Source organism: Stomoxys calcitrans, chromosome 2 (assembly GCF_963082655.1).
Source record: "Stomoxys calcitrans chromosome 2, idStoCalc2.1, whole genome shotgun sequence".
Classification (NCBI taxonomy): domain Eukaryota; kingdom Metazoa; phylum Arthropoda; class Insecta; order Diptera; family Muscidae; genus Stomoxys; species Stomoxys calcitrans.
The window spans coordinates 27,562,109-27,580,059 of NC_081553.1; the positions used below are offsets into that span (position 1 = coordinate 27,562,109).

Consider the following 17,951-nt stretch of genomic DNA (forward strand, 5'->3'; position numbering starts at 1 on the left):
TCTGGTATACAATCTTTTAACAAAGAGTGGGGGGACCGCCCATCCACTAAATTCGCTTCAATACGACATATAGGTCGATTGGGACAATATGGGACTTAAAGGGAATGTCTACGAATATAGAGTATCCCTTTCCTCAATTTTCAAAAACCCCAGATCTCGGAGAAGAATGCACCGATTTAAGCAAAATTTTCCATGCCGTCTTATAAACACCCAGAAACACAAAATTCGTAAACAACTCTGGGGTCAAATAACGGGAGGGGAACGCCCTACCCAAAAACCCATCCAAACGGGCATGTTTGCCCATGGCGACAATATGGGTATCAAATGAAAGGTAGTTAAGAGTAGATTACAACTTGATTTACAAATTTTACACCAAGTGCCGAAAAGTCGCCCCATCCCAAAAAAAAAAAAAAACATCTCAAAAACTACTTTTTTATCGATTGGGGCAATATGGGTATCAAATAAAAGGTAATTAGAAGCAGAGTACGAAAATGGTATGAAAATTTGGCCCAAGTTGTCTACGGGACTTCTCCAATCGCAAAACCCTCTAAAACGGGCATTTATGACCAAAATCACAAAATGGGTATCAAATAAACGGTCTCAGGGAGGAGGCTATGAATCTGGTATATAATCTTAGAACAAAGAGTCTGGAGACCGCCCATCCACTAAATTCGCTTCAATACGACATATAGGTCGATTGGGACAATATGGGACTTAAAGAGAAAGTCTCAAATTTAAAAAAAACTCCAGATCTCGGAGAAGAATGCACCGATTTAATTAAAATTTTGTACGCCGCCTTATGGTAATCCAGAAACACAAAATTGGTATACAACTTTGGGGTCAAATAACCTGGGGGGACGTCCTACCCAAAAACCCATCCAATCGGGCATGTTTGCCGATTGCGACAATATGGGTATCCAATGAAAGGTATTTAAGAGTAGATTGCAACTTGATTTACAAATTTGACACAAAGTGCCGTAGGGTCGCCCCATTCCAAAAAAAAAAAATCATCATAAAACTACACTTTTATCGATTGGGGCAATATGGGTATCAAATAAAAGGTAATTAGAAGCAGAGTACGAAAATGGTATGAAAATTTGGCCCAAGTTGCCGACGGGACTTCTCCAATCCCAAAACCCTCTAAAACGGGCATTTATGACCAAAATCACAAAATGGGTATCAAATAAAAGGTCTAAGGGAGTAGGCTATGAATCTGGTATATAATCTTTGAACAAAGAGTGGGGGGACCGCCCATCCACTAAATTCTCTTCAATACCACATTAAGGTCGATCGGCGCAATATGGGACTTAAAGAGAAAGTCTCAAATTTAAAAAACCCCAGATCTCGGAGAAGAATGAACCGATTTAATTAAAATTTTGTACGCCGCCTTATGGTAACCCAGAAACACAAAATTAGTATACAACTTTGGGGTCAAAGAACCTGAGGGGGACGTCCTACCCAAAAACCCATCCAAACGGACATGTTTGCCGATTGCGACAATATGGGTATCCAATGAAACGTATTTAAGAGTAGATTGCAACTTGATTTAAAAATTTGACACCAAGTGCCGAAGGGTCGCCCCATCCCTAAAAAACATCACATAAATTACATATTTATCGATTGGGCCAATATGGGTATCAAAAGAAAGGTAATTGGAAGTAGAGAACGAAAATGGTTTGAAAATTTGATCCATGGTATCTAAGGGACCTCCCCAATCCCAAAATCCCCCCAAAACGGGCATGTATGACCAACATCACAAAATGGGTATCAAATAAAAGGTCGTAAAGATTCGAACCTCACTCTTAAAGGCCCTTCATTTAATATCCATATTGTCCCAACCGGTAAACATGTCCGTTTGGTAGGGTTTTGGGGAAGGGCAAAGATTCGAACATAACCCTTAAAGACCCTTCATTTGATATCCATATTGTCCCAGTCGGTGAACATGTCCGTTTTGTAGGGTTTTGGGGTAGGGCATCCCCCCAGATTATTAAACCCTAAAAATTTTGTGTTTTCGAGTTATAAAAAAGTTTTTGAGTAACCAAAATTTTGCTTCAATCGGTGCATCCAGGTCCAGTATATACAAAATTTGCCCCTAAATGTCGAGGTGTTTTTTTTTTAGGGTGTAGCGAAGCGCACCGGGCCAACTAGTAAGCATATATTCGGAAACCAAATTCCTTCAAGCTGAAGCTCATCGATGAGATAAATTGTAACAGGAGAATGAGTAAGCCGGCCTAAGCGGATTTAGATATGTCCGTCCACCTGGCTGTCTGTCTATCGTCTGTCTGTCGAAATACCAATACTTCTTGTATGTGTAGGTAGATTAGGATTGCACATAGAACATATCGGTCCATGATTTGATATAGCTGTCATGTAAACCGATCTCGGGCCTCGACTTCTTGAGGCTCTAAAGGGCGCAATTCTTATCCGATCTGGCTGAAATTTGGTATGAGGTATTCTTCCATGGCTCCCAACAACTGTGCTAGGTATGGGTTAAATCGGCTTAAAAGCTGGTATAGCTATCACATAAAGCCATATCGGATTTTGACTTGTTGAGCCTCTAGAGAGCGCAATTTTCATCCGAATTGGCTAGAATTTTGCATGATGTGTTTCGTTATAACTTCAAATAACTATGGCAAATATGGTTTAAATCAGTCCATAACCTGTTAAAGCTGCCATGTAAACCGATCTTCAGATTTGACTTCTTGAGGCTGAAATTGTGCATGTAAAGTTTAGCTATGACTTCTAACAGCCCAAGTATGTTTCAAGGAGGTATAAAACCTGATATATCTCCCATATAAACCGATCAGCCTATTCGGCCTCTTTAGACTCTAAAAGGCGCAGTTTTTATCCGATTTGGTTGAAATGATATTTTTTATGACTTCTAACAGCCATTACAAAAATGGCTCATATTGTAATTTGATAGAGCTTTTGTAGATTTAAAAACTCCTTGAAGGAAAATATTCCATGCAATCCATGGTGGAGGGTGTAGAAGATTCGGCCCGGCCGAACTTAGCACGCGTTTACTTGTTTTCTTAACTCCTTCATTCACTTAAATGCCCATGTACGAGTATTAAATTATTAAGAATCCTTCCGAGTTGATTAAAGTTTCATAAACAATGCCGGACAAATTGCTTGCACAACCAAGTCATTTTCAATTATTCATAAGAATTTGCAATGAGCGGCTTTGTGTTAAATTTGTTGGCGGTTTAATTGCTTGCGAATGATGCTCTAAGCTCTGACTTATTATGCGTGGCATAAAGTTTGGAGTTTGAAATGTTGGGTTAAATTAAAATCATGCACAAGTACAAGAAGAATTTTTAACTCTTTGACAACCACAAGATGTTTTTAGGTAACTCAAAAGTTTGTGGAATTTATTATGAACAGTGAGAGGGGGGAAACTTTGACATAATTCAAAACCAAATATTTTGAATCACGGTAAACAAAATTACCATTTGAGTTTGAGTAAAACATAGAAAATTGTTTTTTTTTAATATTTCCGTGATATAATGACACAACAGGAAGGCTAATTAAACTTTGTTAAACAAAATGAGGTTTTATATATAATTTTTTCATATTAACCTTTTTTACAACAAATTAAACTTGAACAAGTAAAAGCGTGTTAAGTACGGCCGGGCCAAATCTTATATACCCTCCACTATGAATCGCATATGTCAAGTTCTTTGTCCGATATCTCTTTATAGACAAGCAAAGGATTATGGATAAGAATTGCTATGCTATTGGAATGTTTTTCTGGACCGTTCGGGGCCATACTTGGTTTGGCTGTTGGAAACAAAAGTGGAAGTCATTATGGTACACTTCAGTCAAATCGATGAAGAATTGCGCCCTATGGTGGCTCATGAAATTAAATCAGCAAATCTGTTTATATGGCGGCTATATCAGTTTATGGACCGATTCGGACCAATATTTACCAGATTTAAGTCATAGAAGAAGTCGTTGAGCATAATTTCAGCTAAATCGGATAAGAATTGCTCCCTCTTGAGGCTCCAGAAGGTCCGAAATCGGTTCATATAGGAGCTGCATCAAGTTATGACCCGATTTAGACCATACTTAACACAGTTATTGGAAGTTAGAACAAACACTTCATGCTAAATTTTAGCCAAATCGTATAGTACGATGCGCCATCTAGCGGCTCATGAAGCCAAGTCCGTTATAAAGGGTGATTTTTTTGAGGTTAGGATTTTCATGCATTAGTATTTGACAGATCACGTGGCATTTCAGACATGGTGTCAAAGAGAAAGATGCTCAGTATGCTTTGACATTTCATCATGAATAGACTTACTAACGAGCAACGCTTGCAAATCATTGAATTTTATTACCAAAATCAGTGTTCGGTTCGAAATGTGTTCATTCACCGTAACGTTGCGTCCAACAGCATCTTTGAAAAAATACGGTCCAATGATTCCACCAGCGTACAAACCACACCAAACAGTGCATTTTTCGGGATGCATGGGCAGTTCTTGAACGGCTTCTGGTTGCTCTTCACTCCAAATGCGGCAATTTTGCTTATTTACGTAGCCATTCAACCAGAAATGAGCCTCATCGCTGAACAAAATTTGTCAAAATTTCGAACCGAACACTGATTTTGGTAATAAAATTCAATGATTTGCAAGCGTTGCTCGTTAGTAAGTCTATTCATGATGAAATGTCAAAGCATACTGAGCATCTTTCTCTTTGACACTATGTCTGAAATCCCACGTGATCTGTCAAATACTAATGCATGAAAATCCTAACCTCAAAAAAATCACCCTTTAGGTTATAAACCGATTTTAACCATATTTGGCACAGTTTTTGAAAGTTGGAACAAAACACTTCATGCAAAATTTCAGCCAAATCGTATAGTACGAAGCGCCATCTAGCGGCTCATAAAGTCAAGATCCGATATCCGTTTATGTGGCAACTATATCAGGTTATAATCCGATTTTGAACATACTTGGCGCAGTTGTTGGAAGTAAGGCCAAACTAATTCTTGCAAATTTCAACCAAAACGGATAATAACTGCGCCCTCTAGCGGCTCATAAAGTCAAGATCCGAGATCGGTTTATACGGCAGCTATATCAGGTTATACAAAGGTTTTGACCATACTTCACTTCACTTCATGCGAAATTTCAACCAAATCGGGTAGTAATTGCGCCATCTAGCGGCTCAAGAAGTCAAGATCCGATATCGGTCTATACGCAGCTATATCAGGTTATAAACCTATTTTTGCCATACTTAGCACAGCTGTTGGAAGTTAGACCAAACTAATTCCAGCAAAATTTCAGCCAAATTGGATAATAATTGCGCCATCTATCGGCTCAAGAAGTCAAGATCCGATATCGGTTTATATGGCAGCTATATCAGGTTATGAACCGATTTTGACCATAACTGGCGCAGTTGTTGGAAGTTAAACCAATCTAATTCATACAAAATTTCAGCAAAATTGGATAATATTTACGCCATCTAGCGGCTCAAGAATTCAAGATTCATAATCGGTTTATATAGCAGCTAAATCAAGTTATAAACCGATTTCGACCATAATTGGCACAGTTTTGGGAAGTTAGAACAAACTACCTCACGTTAAATTTCAGCCAAATCGGATATAAATTGCGCCATCTAGCGGCTTATGAAGTCAAGATCCGAGAGGGGTTTATACGGCAGCTATATCAGGCTATGAATCCATTTTGACCATACTTGTTACAGTTTTCATCCACTTCATGCTAAATTTCATTCAAATTGGGTAATAATTGCGCCCTCTAGCTGCTCAAGATGACATGATCCGAAATGATATGGGAGCTGTATCAGGCAATGAACCGGTTTAGACCATAGCCAGCACAGTTGTTGTGAGCTACAACAAACCACTTTGTGCTACATTTCAGCCAAATTGGGTAATAATTGCGCCCTGTAGCGGCTGAGAAGTCAAGACCCGAAATCAGTTGATATGGGAGCGGTATCAGGTTATGAACCGATTTAGACCAAATTTGGCACAGTTGCTGGAAGTTCGAAAAAAAAAACACTTTATGCTAAATTTTAGCCAAATCGTTAGTGCACTTAATGTTGAGACATTGCTGCCCCCGGGGGGAATTCTCTGATTCTAGAGAAAGACGGGCCAAAGTATATAAGTGATCGTGTCCCCAATCGACACAACTTATCTTAACATAGTTCCTGGTGTTTGCCTAGCGATTTGTTCGCATCCGCACCTAGCTTGCATCCGCGCCTAGCTCGCACCCGCAAATAGCGCATATCCGCCATTCGTTCCTATCCACGCCTAGCTCGAATCCGCACCTAGTTGCATCAGCACCTAGCTTGCATCCGCGACTCGTTCGTATCGGCCATTCGTTCGCATCCGAGCCTAGCTCGCATCGGCGACTGGTTCGCCTTCGCGATTCTTTCGCATCCGCGATTCGTTCGCATCCGCGATTCGTTTGCATCACCGATTCGTTCGCATCCGCGATTCGTTCGCATCCGCGATTCGTTCGCATCCGCGATTCGTTCGCATCCGCGATTCGTTCGCATCGGCGACTGGATCGCTTTCGAGATTCGTTCGCACTTGCGATTCGTTGGCATCTGCGGTTCTTTCGCATCCACGTTTGCAACCGCGCTTTGCTCGCATCCGCCATTCGTTCACAGCCGCACCTAACTTGCATCCGCGCCCGGCTCGCATCCGCACCTAGCGTGCATCCGCGACTCGTTCGTATCCTCGCCTAGCTCGCATCAGCGACTGGTTCGCATCCGTGATTCGTTCACATCCGCGCTTAGCTCACATCCGCGATTGGTTCGCATCCACAATTAGTTCGCATCCGCAATTCTTTCGCATCCGCAATTCGTTCGCATCCGCGATTGGTTCGCGTCCGCGATTAGTTCACATCCGCGATTCGTATGCAACTGCGCTTTGCTCGCCCTTAGCTCACATCCGCCCATAGCTCACATCCGCCCATAGCTCACATCCGCCCTTAGCTCACATTCGTTCGCATCATTAGCTTGCATCCGCGCCTAACTCGCATCCGCGCCTAACTCACATCCGCACCTAGGGTGCATCCACGACTCGTTCGCATCCTCGACACGTTCGCATCCGCGACTCGTTCGCATACGCGATTGGTTTGTATTCGAACCTAGCTCGCATCCGCACCTAGTTGCATCCGCACCTAGTTGCACCCGCACCTAGTTGCACCCGCACCTAGTTGCACCCGCACCTAGTTGTACCCGCACCTAGGTTACATCCGCGACTTCTTCGCATCCGCGACTCTTTCGCACCAGCGCTTAGCTCGCATTCGCGATTGGTTCGCATTCATGCTTAGCTCGCATCCGCGATTCGTTCGCATTCGCGCTTTGCTCCCATCTGTGATTTGTTCGCATCCTTAGGTAGCATAGCCTGCGGTAGATTGCCTGTTGTCTCATACACCCTACCTCTACTAGAGACCTTTTTCATCCCGTAGACCTTGTAGTAGTGACACTTGAGAGCCTAAATATAAAGTTGTGTCTTTATAGGTATAGAACGCACCTGCCTTTCCCTTATCACCGAAACAGTAGCACCGCCACCGCATCCGCCAGTCCCGAAACCTAGAACCGAAGACGATGATCCGAAGGTCAGCCAGGCCAGCGCTCAGTTACACGAGGAGAGTTCGTCAATAAGGCATCCGCTATCTATCCCGAACCCCATTGACCGCACCGGCAACTTTCACCTTCCACCAACAACGTCCAAGAGTTCCCGATCACATACAAATCGATTGCCGTCGGCAACTGTACCGACCAAAAGCACCAACGAGAGGGCCTTAAACTTGCGAGGGCATCATCGTTGCCACCAGCCGAGCCCACATTAACCCTCTCAAACTCAGCCATCATCCAAGAAACGCTCCTTCAGCCGAATTCGCATAAGCGAATAGTGCGAGCCACAGACGACTACCTACACACCCTTCTTCACATACTTATTGTCAACCCTCGATTTTAATTCACTTGTGTTATCACTAAAGGTTTGTGGGTCCTGGAGACGACTGAACTTACCTCAGCCTTCGGCAAAACCACGTTCCATATCTTTTTCTTATATGGCCATAGCTGAGGTATTATGCAGAACATGTACAAAATTTCAGGGACCTAGAAGTCCCATGGGAGCATTGGTGGGCCATCAAATTTGGACAGCGCATCCCCACAAAATTTTGTTCGGGCGGCCAATAGCGATTAAGGTCCGATTTTCAAAGCCCTCTAGGGGTTCACGAAGTATAATCGTTAGATCGGTTTATGTGGAAGCTTTATCGGCTTTTTGATCGATTCAGATCATACTTGCCATGTAAGTTGGAGGTTAAAGGAGTTGAGACAATTTTTCTTTAGAAACTTTTAAAAAATTTATTACTATAGAAAATTTTGTCGAATTTTCTCGCTGGCAAAATTTTATTTCTAAAAAACTTTAATAAGTTCTTAAACCCCTCTATAGACCTTTTTCTAGGCCCTCACACTAATTGATGTAAAATTCAAATTTTCAGTAATAGATATTTATGGTAATGCCAAAGAATAACCTTGTTAATGGTGTTTAACAAAACTTTATAACTAAAATGGGATTTGCCACAAACCATCATCCAATTTGTTGTTCACAACCCACATTAATTAAAATGTCCCAAGTGATTATATTTTCCATTAGTTTCATGGAAAACTCTTTGTCTTCTGCCCAGCCGCTCCCCGAATACGTACACAGCAAACCCTATAGAGTTTTGATGGGTCTGCACTTAGGCACAGCCCCATTTACTCATACACACACACACACACACATACTCCAGCATAGTAGGCTACATTAATAAATGTATCAAAAAGCCACTTAAGAGAGCACACAAACTCAAACACCCATACACTCAGACACCCCTACATGCCTTCAGTCACTCACCCATACATAGACAAGCAGAACTTGTGCTTGCATTTCAGCCATCATTCAACGGTCATGCTTATGAAATTAATTAGCATTCGATTACAAATCCAAACACAGTCATTAAAGCAATTTGTAACAGAGACACACACACACACACCAACACAAATAAGCGAATATATTCCCAAACACACTTAGTGATGTATGTAGATATGCCACACATCCTTTTGGCAAGGACCCTTTTGTAAATACATACATGTTTCACAACCAGTGTTTGTTGCAGTATGAGTTCATGTCGGAAATGTCCTATTTGGGGGTAAAAATAGCAAAGCGAGGATACATGAAAGGACATTGGAATCCTGGGAATACCGTCAACTTTGACATGCTATCACATGTCTTGTATGCGCTGAAAGGCAAATGTTCGATTTAGAGGAAAATTTTATGCTTCATAGAGTATCATAGTGACACAGTGGGGTACACCACCAACCAATTTGCTCATGGCAACATGTTTGCTAGAAATTGTGTAGGGAAGTTTTGTGAAAATTGTAAAAATAGTTAGGGGTAAGGAAGAACACTCTAACTAGGCAAAATATTAACTATCAAAATATGGTCCTCGTTCACTAACTACGTTTATCGATTGGGGTGGGTTAATTGGTAAACCGACAAAATGGTTATCAAAAGCGGAAACTACAACGAATTCTAAGAACATTTTCCAAGAAATTATGGGTCTCAAAGACAAGCTCGGTCCGTCGGTTTGTTTTCTATATGGGAGCTATACAAAATGACCATGATCTGCAGATCGGTCCAGATTTTGATATAGCTGCCATATAGACCGATCTCTCGATTTAAGGCTTTGGGCCCATAAAAGGCTTATTTATTGTCCGATGTCGCCAAAATTTGGGGCAGTGAGTAAAGTGAAGACCTTCGACATACTTCTGGAATATGGCACAGATCAGTTCAGATTTGGATATAGCTGCCATATAGACCGATCAGTCGATTTAGGGTCTAACGTCTATAAAAGCCACATTTATCATCAAATATTGCTGAAATTTGGGACAATAAGTTGTGTTCAGCCCTTCGATATCCTTCTTCAATTTGGGCCAGATCGGTCCAGATATGGCTATAGCTGCCATGTCGACTAATCTCTCGATTTAAGGTCTTGGGCCCATAAAAGGCGCATTTGTTGTGCGATTTTACCAAAATTTGGGACAATGAGTTGTGTTATGCTCTTCGACATGCTTCTTCAATTTGGCCCAGATCGGTCCAGATTAGGATATAGCTGCCATATAGACCAATCTCTCGATTTAACGTCTTGGGCCCATAAAAGTCACATTTATCATCCTATTTTACTGAAATTTGAGACAGTGAGTTGTGTTAGGCCCTTCGATTTCCTTCTCCAATTTGGTTTAGATCGGTCCAGATTAGGATATAGCTGCCATATAGACCGATCTTTCGATTTAAGGCTTTGGGCCCATAAAAGGCGCATTTATTGTCCCATGTCGCTAAAATTTGGGACAGTGAGTGAAGTAAAGCCCTTCGACATACTCCTGGAATATGGCACAGATCAGTTTAGATTTGGATATAGCTGTCATATAGACCGATTCGTCGATTTAGGGTCTAACGCCTTTTAAAGCCACATTTATCATCCGATTTTGCTGAAATTTGGGACAGTGAGTTTTGTTAGGGTCTTCGATATCTTTCTTCAATTTGGCTCAGATCGGTTCGGATTTGGATATATCTGCTATATAGACCGATCTCTCGATTTAAGGTATTGGGGCCGCAAAAGGCGCATTTGTTGTGCGATATTACCAAAATTTGGGACAGTGAGTTGTGTTAGGCCCTTTGACTTCCTTCTTCGATTTTGGCCCAGATCGGTCCAAAGTTGGATATAGCTGTCATATAGACCGATCCGTCGATTTAGGGTCTAACGCCTATAAAAGCCACATTTATTATCCGATTTTACCAAAATTTTATACAGTGAGTTGTGGTAGGCCACTCGACATCTTTCTTCAATTTGGCCCAGATCGGTCCAGATTAGGATATAGCTGCCATATAGACCGATCTCTCGATTTAACGTCTTGGGTCCATAAAAGCCATATTTATCATCCAATTTTGCTGAAATTTGGGACAGTGAGTTAAGTTAGGCCCTTCGACATCCTTCTTCGATTTTGGCCCAGATCGGTCCAAAGTTGGATGTAGCGGACATATAGACCTATCTCTCGATTTATGGTTTTGGGCCCATAAAGACGCATTTATTGGCCGATTCCACCGAAATTAATTTGGGACAGTGAGTTGTGTTAGACCCTTCGACATCCCTTTTCAACTTGGCTATGATCGGCTCAGATTTGGATATAACTGCCATATAGAGCGATCTCTCGGTTTATAGCCTTGGCCCCATTAAAGATGCATTTGTTATCCGATTTCGCTGAAATTTGACACAGTGACTTATGTTAGGCTTTTCGACATCCGTGAAGTCTATGGTTCATATCGGTTTATATTTGGATATATTGGGTTGCCCAAAAAGTAATTGCGGATTTTTCATATAGTCGGTGTTGACAAATTTTTTCACAGCTTGTGACTCTGTAATTGCATTCTTTTTTCTGTCAGTTATCAGCTGTTACTTTTAGCTTGCTTTAGAAAAAAAATGTAAAAAAAGTATATTTGATTAAAGTTTATTCTAAGTTTTATTAAAAATTCATTTACTTTCATTTAAAAAATCCGCAATTACTTTTTGGGCAAACCAATAGTTACCAACAAGACCAATATTTTGTTCCACAAAATTGAACAATGACTTTTACCATTTAGACCATTTTGACTCCTTCCCGAATTTGGTCCAAAACGGACCATATTTCTATATACTTGCTATGGGGGCATGAATTATGCATATTTCATCGGATTATGACGAAAGATGGTTTACATATATACCCAATGTGGTGGGTATCCAAAATTCGCCCACGTCGAACTTTACGCCTTTTTACTTGTATTAACGTTAGTCATATTTATGCCCATGCTCCGATGGAAGACAAGGACGAGCGGGAGAAAACGACCGCTGCTTCGCTCATGATATTAAAATCGTTCTGGGAGATTTTAATACGATGATAGGGAAGGAAAATATCTTTGATCTAACGGTCAGAAAATGTAGCCTTCACGAGATAAAGTCCTAAAATTGTTTGAGATTAATAGATTTTGCCGCGACAAAATATATGGCAGTTAGCATCAGCAGGTTTCAAAGTAAAAAAAAAATCGCAAAGCCAAATAGTTATCCCCAGATCAAGAAGTATAAACCCAAATCGATCCCGCCTAGTAAAAAACATGCAAAATTTTCACCAGCTTCATAAATGAAGTTCAAGCCACACAGCGCTACCGGTAACACTTATTTCACTGGGGAAATTTTAAGGCAATGTCCCACTTGAATGCGCTTCCACTTTTTATCCAATTCAGCGCAAGGAGAAGCGCAAAATGGAGAATAGGAATTTAATAACACTCCCATGTCGGTTTAAAATCGTTACATGTTCTGCATTTTGTTAAAGATTGTGTCAAAAACACAAAAAGAATGATTTCACACAGAAATGCAACTATGTATAGGGATTAGGAAGTACTCGCTTACACTAGAGCACCGAAAATGCACTAGTTTCAGCACTAAAATTTTTTGCATCCGAATAATCTATGGGGATTGAATTATTCTATAAACAATTGCTAAAAGAAGCGCTAAATTCAGAGCAAGAAACTATTGCTCTTCATGAAAGAGCGAAAGAGCGATTTTTTGCTGAGCGTAGTGCTAGAAAGATGGCCTTCAACGAGCGTGTCAGATGTACGATTGATCCTAGAGGCGAACATAGTTTCGCACCCGTTGGAGCATGACGAGAAAATTACCAGCTGACACTGGACGGGAGCTGGACATTCTAACGCTGCAAACACAAGAGATTGGCAATGGCATACTCCACTCGACTGTCCTAACTGTTTGAGGAAAGCACTCCTTGTCCCAATTATATAACATCTCAATGACAATCCATTGCCGACTTCATAGGAAATTCATACTTGGTTACCAGAAGTCTTCCACAAGAAACTCAGGGCACGACCAAGAGTGTCGAAATGTTACTGAGGCGAAGAACTAGACATGCAGAACAACCCTGTAATCTGCTACGAATTACAGGAGAAGAAGAGGTATCGGGAGAAAAGGAGAGAAGAGAAGCGTGTATTTCTCAGAAGAAACAAGAAAAAGCACATTTGTCAAGTTCATTGCCCGGCATCTCTTTATGGGCAAACAAAGGATAACAAAGTAAGCGTGCTTCCCACAGACAGACGGCCATTTGTACATAAAATCTCGTGGCCATTGCATAATGCAAATTTTGCCCATTAACACTAAGGACCAGAGGCAAACTTCTCACATATCAATGAAAGCAGTCCGATTCAAGTTTAAGCTCAGTGATAAGGTTCCTCCTTTTCAGATGAATAACCATAGCCTCTTTAAAACTGACCATTCCAGACGTTTTCTCAACTTCTAAACTCAAAGACCACAAATCAGTGTGCCCATCTATCTACACATGTGTATTTATCTACACAAACACACGCACACATGCATGATTTCTGTGGTCTTTACCTAAAGGCAATGTATTGGGTTGCCCAAAAAGTAATTGCGGATTTTTCATATAGTCGGCGTTGACAAATTTTTTCACAGCTTGTGACTCTGTAAAAAATGTGTAAAAAAGTATATTTGATTAAAGTTCATTCTAAGTTTTATTAAAAATGCATTTACTTTCTTTTAAAAAATCCGCAATTACTTTTTGGGCAACCCAATATATTTATCTACACATACACACACACACACATGCATGATTTCGGTGGTCTTTACCGAATAGCAATCTGTGCTTCCTGTATTGTGGATGCATCTCTCGTTATTGAAGCTGTGTAGACCCCCCTCCCTCACTCACTCACTCCCCACCCCAAAAGCGAAGACATTAATAATCATTGACATTAACATGGTCAATTGCGGTAAATCAATTAGAATGATGTAAGCACTTTGCAATGGCCAAGCATTACAGCCATGGTGCCATGAATTTGTCGATTAATAAATCAATACAACGGCATGGTGGTTACAATTTATGAGAGAAATGAGTGGCATGAGAAACAGAAAAACAGCAAGGGCCAATAAATACCGGTGTAATGTTGGGTGGTTGCTCTAGGATTGCGAGAAGGTACAGCAACTCACCAGACATTTGCTTTGCATCGCCTGATCTCTTGAGTGACGTATCTTACCAAGCCTTGATTTCTTTGAGACTAAACCAACTTCCCATAATACACACTATCGACCATTGACCACCCGACTTCATAACCTCTGAGCGCCGAACGTTTATCAATCAGAATAATGACGATTAGGTCGGTCAGAGAGTACACCAATCACCACCAATTCGAGAGAAAATTCCGAGACATCATTAGCGCAGCAACCGCTCGCTTTATACCAACCGGTCGAATACCCCAAGATTAGGTCGGTCAGAGAGTACACCAATCACCACCAATTCGAGAGAAAATTCCGAGACACCATTAGCGCAACAACAGCTCGCTTTATACCAACCGTTCGAATACCCCAAGAGCGACTCAATTTCCCGGCGCAGGAAGCAGATCAGCATAATGGGACTTGTTGCGAGGACCTCACTAACCCCAGAATCAGCGAGCTGAATCTCCAAATAAACAGGGTAGTCAACGAACATAAGCGGTATTAGTGGCCGGAAAACTTTGAGCAATGTAACTTTGGTGCCAGTTTAGGCTCTTGAACTCCTGTAGAAGGGTTAACAGGACCTCAGTAACTATTGAAGACGAAATAGTAACTGATCCGAGGAGATGCGCCAGGCTGTTTAACCATAAATTTTTTAAGCATCATCCCTAGAATGACAATACTAGGAGGAGAGACATTTGTCAAATCTTGATTTCCAAGACTACAGACAACCATCGTGGTCAAAGTTTCGAATGTCATCCGTGGCGTCAAGTCATCATCTAGGCGTTGAGCCCCGACGAAATATCAACACTGATGATGAAGAGACTGGATCTACGTGGAGTCGAATACCCTTTAACTATTCTCAACTTGTGTTTGAACACTCTCATAGTACCCGGTGTCTGTTAGATGGGCAGAGTGATCCCGCTACTGAAGCCTGGAAAAGACTCGAGTAAGGGAGATTGGTATACACCAATCAAGCTTCTCTCACCAGTAGCCAAAACCTTGAGGGACTACTCCTACCGGTCTACCTTCTCTCACCAGTAGCCAACATGATTGTGGGAATACTCCCAACGAACCTCGTTGAAGAATTTCCATACGCCGAGCATCCGGATTTCGAAGACTGCATAGTACAACAACTGCTGCCAGCATCGCACACATTTGCCATGGCTTCAATCAACCCAGACCATGTGATAGGACGGACCTAATGGCACTGGACCTAGCGAAGACATTCGTCATGGTCAGCCATGCCAAACTCTTTGAAGACATTGCCAATACGTCCTTTAAGTCAGGCCTTAATAGGATATCGAAACACCGTAGAGTGAAACAGGGTGTTCCCCAAGGTAGGGAGATATTGGGTTGCCCAAAAAGTAATTGCGGATTTTTCATATAGTCGGCGTTGACAAATTTTTTCACAGCTTGTGACTCTGTAATTGCATTCTTTCTTCTGTCAGTTATCAGCTGTTACTTTTAGCTTGCTTTAGAAAAAAAGTGTAAAAAAAGTATATTTGATTAAAGTTCATTCTAAGTTTTATTCAAAATGCATTTACTTCCTTTCAAAAAATCCGCAATTACTTTTTGGGCAACCCAATATATCCGGCAGTATTTAACTTCTACCTACCATCCATTCCATCCCCTCTGGAGGGCAGACGATTGACATCTGCGATAGGTTTACCGTCTACCTCAACGAACTTGCAGCTTATCTCGCAGCAAGAACATTGAAGATATCTGCCATCAAATCTTCGGCCACATTGTTCACCATTTGATAGTCGTTAGAGAAACGATTCCGACCATCTATTGACCCAAAATACTTTCTGTGATATTTGACAGTTCTTAACATTATCCCCATATGCCACTGCAATTTGCGATAAGGTCAAAAGTAGAAACAAGGTCCTCAAGTCACTTGCCGGCAGCACTTGGGATGCTGACAAAGAAATCTTTTTGACCACGTGACCACTTTTTGATACATTGGCCGCTCTGTGGTAATGCAGCGCTAGTGTGGTCTCGTCCCTTATGTGACGCGCAGTAAAAAAATATCCAGATATATAAGAATGTGTGACAGGCTGTCTCCTCAGTTCTCATGCGGACCATATTTATCAGGAGTCTTACCTGGCCTGTTTTCCCAGGGACCCTCCAAATCGCCCAGAAGCCTTAAGCTAGATCGACATGATCTAGGGTGAGAGGTTGAGGGCTGCAAGAGAGAACCTCTAGAGGCAAATCAAGTGGATCTAGACAATATTCATGAAGACATGAATGCGGTGAGTGAATGATCGACCTCCTCCCATTGCACCTGAAGAAATTTATCTCCCTCGGCGAACCAGAGCAGTTCTAGCTCAATAACGATTCAGCAGATGTAGCCGCCTCAGCAGATGGAGCCGCCTCAACTCAGCGCGCAGGTTTATATGGCAGCCATATCAGGTTATAAACCGATTTGGACCACACATGGCATAATTGTTGGAAGTCAGAATAAAACACACAGTGCAAAAGTTCAGCCAAATGGGATAATAATAGCGCCCTACAAAGGCTTAAGAAGTCATGGTCAGCTATATCATGTATGGCAGCTATATCAGGTTATGAACTGATTTAGACTGCACTTGGCACAATTAAGAATTCAAGGTCCGAAATGGTTTGTGTGGCAGCTATATCAGGTTATGAACTGATTTTGACTGCACTTGTCGCAATTATTGGAAGTCAGAACAAAATACCTTATGGCAAATTTCAGCCGAATCGGATGAGAATTGCATCCTCTAGGGGTCAAGAAGTCAATATCAGAGATCGGTTTGTATCGGTTCGTAAGCACAGTTGTTGGAAGCCGAAGGAAAACAGCCCGTGCAAAATTTCAGCCCAATCGGATAAAAACTGTATGGGCCCAATCGGCCCATACAACACGTTCAGAGAACATATTGTCTTGGCATAGGCGGAGCGATGAGGATCCAGCCCACTATGGCACTGGAGACTTTTCTAGATATCCCACTCATTGACATACAGATTAAGTGTGAGGCAGCCACTGCGGCTATGAGACTTAAGGCGATGGGAGAATGGATGGAGGATGGAAGCAGTTCTTACCATTGCGGTATAATCAAGGCGACGATAGGAATCCGTAAAGGAAAGGAAGAGGTTTTCGATCGGATACCTGAGATGAACCTTGAAGTCGCGGGTGAGTTATTGCAGCCATCGGCACAGTCTTGGATTGACGGAGGGGATTGACTGAGTGAACCCTTGAGTCGTCATCTGGAAGATTATCTTACATGGATAAATCAAAACTAGAAGACAGAGTGGGCCTGGGAGTCTACATTGAGAACCCGGGGACTGAGATCTGTTTTACACTGCGGCCAGGCAGTCTAAAATATAGGGTTGCCTAAAAAGTAATTGCGGATTTTTCACATAGTCGGCGTTGACAAATTTTTTCACAGCTTGTGACTCTGTAATTGAATTCTTTCTTCTGTCAGTTATCAGCTGTTACTTTTAGCTTGCTTTAGAAAAAAAGTGTATAAAAAGTATATTTGATTAAAGTTCATTCTAAGTTTTAATAAAAATGCATTTACTTTCTTTTAAAAAATCCGCAATTACTTTTTGGGCAACCCAATATTTAGTTCTCAGACGGAGATACGGGCTATCACGGAGTGCGTGAGTTGGTGTGGTGCTAACGCGAGGACGTCGAGTGTGAATATCTTTACCGACAGCAAAATTGCCATAAGGGCAAAAACAACCAGGGCAATAAGGTCACGAGCAGTCTTGCAGTGTAAGAGGGAGATAAACGCCTTCACTGAAGATGAGAAAATCCTCATCATTTGGGTGCCGGGCCATAACGGAGTAAGGGAGAATGAAAGGGCAGACGATTTGGGGGTGAAGCCAGAGGACGGCCGTCAATAAACTTGGTTAACCCGAAGCCGA

The 17,951-nt window shown here is 41.7% G+C and overlaps 1 protein-coding gene across 2 annotated transcripts in view; it reads right to left on the reverse strand.

Annotated features, from left to right (window-relative positions):
* Positions 1 to 17,951, reverse strand: part of LOC106095448 (myb-like protein J) — a 277,231-nt gene that overhangs the window by 97,038 nt on the left and 162,242 nt on the right. The window lies entirely within an intron of this gene.